This window comes from Giraffa tippelskirchi, chromosome 7 (genome assembly GCF_054371585.1).
Source record: "Giraffa tippelskirchi isolate mGirTip1 chromosome 7, T2T-mGirTip1v1.2.pri, whole genome shotgun sequence".
Classification (NCBI taxonomy): domain Eukaryota; kingdom Metazoa; phylum Chordata; class Mammalia; order Artiodactyla; family Giraffidae; genus Giraffa; species Giraffa tippelskirchi.
The window spans coordinates 25,235,365-25,240,664 of record NC_137281.1 but is presented as its reverse complement, the minus strand read 5'-3'; positions in this window follow the sequence as shown (position 1 = coordinate 25,240,664).

Below are 5,300 nucleotides of genomic sequence, written 5' to 3'. Positions count from 1 at the left end.
ACATGCTATCAACATGATTTGTCACTGGTGATGTTAACCTTGATCGCCTGGCTCAACAAGCTGATTTTAAAACTTTGGTGAAAACATAAAGGGTCTAGAATAGCAGAAACAATTTTGAAAACTCAGAAAAGCTGAAGTACTTTCATCATTTGACTCTAAGCCTTACAAAGCTATCATAACCAAGATAGTGTGGAACTGGCATAAGGCTAGACAAATTACTGGAACAGAATAGCAAGTTGAGGAAAAGACCTACACTTACATGGTCAGTGAGTTTTTGACAAACATGAAAACAATTCAGTGAGGAACTGTTTTCATCAAATAGTGTTGAAACACTGAGTATCCACTTGGAAAAAAGAGATTGAGAAAGCCAGCTGAGGTCACCAAGTTTGTGAGTAGCAGGGACATAGATTTCAAGCTAGACTTTCTGGCTATCATGGGCTATCATTGTGAATATGAATTTATTTAAGCCATAGTATTTTCCTGAATCAAATTCAATTTGAAACCATATTCTTAAAAAATGCCTATGTCATGAAAAAAAAAAAAAGCAGAGGCTGAAGAATCATTCCTGAATAAAGGAAACAAAGGTGACATACATAAATGCAATACATTATCCTGACTTGGATCCTTAACCACATAGACATACCAAAATTTCACAAAGAACAGTATTATAATGATTGGAAAATAATGTGGACAGCTTGTTAGAAGATAGTTTTATTTGCATGTTAAATTCTCTGAACTTGAAAATCATACAGGGGCTTTTCATAAAAGACACGGAATTATTTGGAGGTAAAGTGTCATGAGGTCTGCAACTTGCTGTGAAATGGTTTGGTTTAACAATATTAACGACAATAATAAAAATAAATATAAATGAAAGAAAATACGGAAAAATAATAATCATTGGTGAATCTAAGTTAAAGTGGGAATTCATTGTATTATTCTTTCAACTTCAGTTCATTCGCTCAGTCATGTCTGACTTTTTGCAACCCCATGGACTGCAGCACGCCAGGCTTCCCTGTCCATCACCAACTCCCGGAGCTTGCTCAAACTCATGTCCTTTGAGTCAGTGATGCCATCCAACCATCTCATCCTCTGTCGTCCCCTTCTTGTTTTGCCTTCAATCTTTCCCAGCATCAGGGTCTTTATCCAATAAGTCAGTTCTTCGTATCAGGTGCCCAAAGTATTGGAGTTTCAGCTTCAGCATCAGTTGTTCCAATGAATATTCAGGACTGATTTCCTTTAGAATTGACTGGTTTGATCTCCTTGCAGTCTAAGGGACTCTCAAGAGTCTTCTCCAACTCCACAGTTCAAAAGCATCAATTCTTTGGCGCTCAGCTTTCTTTATGGTCCAACTCTCACATCCATTCATGACTACTGGAAAAACCGTTTGAAATTCTAAAAAAGAAATTTAAATGTTAATTTTATAAAAACCACTTTAATCTGATTCTAATTCCAATCGCCATGATGGTGGCAAATTGAGTCTCAGTCATTTATGAGCATTTCTCTCCTCTGCCCCAGGGGTTTTACATAGTGCAGAACATTCAGGAAGGGCCCTCTAGTCTTCATTCCACACTGGTCACTTCCTGAAGATTGGGCAGAGCTGACAGCCTCTGCACTGATGCTCAAATATGTCTGCTAGCTGGGAGTGTTGGCTCCAAGGGTCCAGTCTTTCTGCATGCATCAAGTAACTCTTCCACTTCAAAATCCTGTCACTAACCTAGGTCCCTTTGGCAAAGCTTATAGAGTTCTTGCTCCTGGAGGAATCCCAAACTGCTTTCTTCTTCCCAGACTCAGGAAGCCAAATTTAGCTTTTGTGGTACTCCAAATATATTTGTCCAATCCCTCCCTTTGTGGAGAGTTTCTTCCATGCTAGCTTCTTAGGGTCTTCAAAAACACTATTGCACTCAGTTTCTTAGAGGTGGAAGTAGTAAAGGAAATGCTGTGTGACTTTGCTAACTCACTGTATGAAAGATAAACACATATTAATATGCTTCAAAACAGACTCACAAGGAATTCCCTGGCAGTCCAGTGATTAGGACCCTGTGCTTTCACTGCCAAGGGCCAGGTTCAATCCTTAGTTGGAGATCAAAGATCCAGCAAACCTAAAGGTGTGGCCAGAACAAAAACAAAATAGAATGGCTTAAAAAAAAAAAAAAACAGACTCATAGATAATAGAGAACAAATTAGTGGTTTCCAGTGGGTGCGAGTGGGTGGGAGAGGGGCAGTATTGGGGGGAGTGGCAGGTACAAATAATTGGGTGTAAGATAGGCTACAAAGACATATTGTACACCACAGGGAATATAGCCAACATTTTGTAATAACTGTAAATGAGTGAAACCTTTAAAAATTGTGTAAAAATGTTTGGTGTTTCCCAAAGTTACCCATAGATCATGTGCATCAGCATCATTCAAAATACTTGCTAAAAATGTTAACTTCTGATTCTGTATCCAGACTTGCTGGACCTGAATCACTGGAAATGGAGCTGGGAATTTGCTTTTTAAAATCTTTTGTGTCTTAAAACAATGTTTTATTATCTCATAATTTTGGGTTTAATGGGGCTGACCTGCTGATACAGCCTGAACACAGTCATGGTTTGCATTAAGTTGATTAAGGGACAGTTTCAGCTGAGACACCTTAAGTAGCTGACCTTTGTTGACTGGGGAAAAAAAAAAAGAAAGCACAATGTGTGAGCTGTGTTTTGCTTCATTTGGGACAAAATAGGCCCAAAGAGACAGCATTTCTATAGCCTAAGAGATAGCATTTCATATAGCTCTGAGAAACTGCAACAAAGAGGTAGGGGGGAATGTCAATATATATATGTGATTTTGGTGAAGGGAAAGTACATGCAATGAAACACATATTTTTTGTAGATTACTGCTAGTCATGAGGAGCATATGTCACCATGAAGGATTTTAGTGCATTTCTAGATTCTAGGAGATGCAAAAATTGGGCTCATAAAATCATCTCCTGAAAATCCCTAATTAGCTGAAGACTTGTTCTGCCAGTTTTTCCCAGAGCACAGAGTGCCTCATTCCTATCTCCACCTTAACTCTTTTCATGGGGTGTGGAAGGTCTGTAGCTGCAGTGGCGAATAATTTGATCCTTGTAGAGGTAGGTGGCAAGTGCCAATGTACAGGTAACATCTTTAATCCAGGACTTCTTCACAGCATCATGAAGTGTTCTAAGATAGTGAAGATGGAAATTTCAAGGTCTCTTGAAGTCTAGATGTTATAACTTGCACAGTACCATTTCTGTCACAATCTATTGGCCAAAATAAGTAACAAGGGAAGCCAAGATTTAAGGTGAGGAAAAGTCTCACCTTCAAGATTGAAGGTGGGAGGAGAAGGGGACGACAGAGGATTACATGGTTGGATGGCATCACTGACTCAATGGACATGAGTTTGAGTAAACTCTGGGATTTGGTGATGGACAGGGAGGCCTGGCATGCTGCAGTCCATGGGGTCTCAGAGTCAGACACGACTGAGCAATTGAACTGAACTGAAAGTCTCTATCTCTGGACTGGAGGAAATCTGCTTTTTTGTTGTTGTCGAGCTGCGTGACTTGTAGGATCTTAGCTCCCCCAACCAGGGATCAAACTTGGGCCACTGCAGTGAAAGCTCAGAGTCCTAACCACTGGACTGCCAGAGAATTCCTGGGAATTTGCGTCTTTAACATAGCCTTCTAGTTGACTCATGCACACCAGGGTTAAGTATGAATCATCATTTAACAGATATGTTTACAGAGCTGTGTCCTTTTCTGCTACAAATCTCTGTTGCTAGCACTTAAATTTATTTACATGTAAATGTTTTTTGTTCTTTTCAGAAATTTCTGAAATAGTAATGTGCTTAAGTACCATACGGAGATGGGATCACTGGAGCTCAAAACGGTAGCAGAGTTTGTGAAAAAGAAGGAATTCAAGGAGCTTGAAAGGTGAGTAGGCATCAGAAGGAAGAGGGTATCATTCAGTGGGTGGACCTGATATGACCACAGATGTGGGCTTATACCACTGGGTTTAGAAGTCAGCGGCTGGTGGACAAGGCTTGTAAAAGGGAATGGTTGGGGATGGATTATGGAGAGTAATGACATGACTGAAGTGACTTAGCATGCATGCATGCATGGAGAATATGGGAGAGTGACACGATGAAAACAACATCTCACCATGACCAGTTTGTCAGTTGTAATGGCAGTTAAGAATGCGTAGCTCACAATATTGCGTATTAACCAAACTTATAATTCCAAAATGCTGGGACCTCTAACCAGCCACAGTTGAGGCGAAAGTCTATTTTAGAACACGTAGAAACAGTGTAGTTCTCCTGGTCACAAGAATTCACTTAAAAACAGATCCCTCCCCCCACCTCGCCCTGAACCTTATTTGAGATAATTGACATACAAGAAAATCAGATTCTCAGTAGTAGCACAAACTTGGGATTCTCCATATCGTACCCCCAAACACTGTCTCAAGGTCCCGGTTCACCGGGACCTAGTAATACACTGATTACTAGGCACCAAGCGCTCTGCAGGTACACTCTCTCTCTCAGTCGGCCAAATTTCTCTATAAAATAGAGATTATCATGCCCATTTTACTGGTGAAGAGGAAACTGAGCCTTCAAGAGACTGGATTTGGCAGGTCATAGCCCGGAGAGTGCAAAGTAAAAATGTACATCTGGGGCTGGAACAGAAGCTGCGCAGGAGTTGGGGTGGTGGTGGGGGCGGAACAAGTTGTTCTTGACTCAAGACGGATCCTCTACAAGGGGAAGGAAAACGGGGAAACCTTTTCCCCGTCTTCCAGAATTCTGCAGGTCTGTAAGCTGCTTCCCTGGTGGCTCAGACAGTAAAGAATCCGCCCGCAATGCGGGAGACCTGGGTTCCATCCCTGGGTTGGTAAGATACCCCGGAGGAGGGGTCATGGCAACCCACTCCAGTACTCTTGCCTGGAGAATCCCCATGGACAGATGAGCCCGGCGGGCTACTGCCCATGGGGTCGCAAAGAGTCGGACACGACTGAGCGACGAAGCACAGCATACGAGCCGACTGAAGAAGAAACCTCTTTCTCAGACGGACGTGTCTCTTAGGCACCGTTCCAAAATCACGGTATCTGATTGGTGGGATTGGAGGGGCTAGATGATCCTGATTGGTTAGTTGCACCTCGAACCAGGCCTAAGCCCCTAGGGTCTGGCGAGGAGTGGGTGGGATTTGAAATAGAATTCCTCGTCTCATTGGTGAAAAGAAAACGAACCAGAAACTATTCGCAAGCGTGATTGGCTGTCGACAGGTTGGTCCTGGTTACGGAAGCCGGTGAGGAC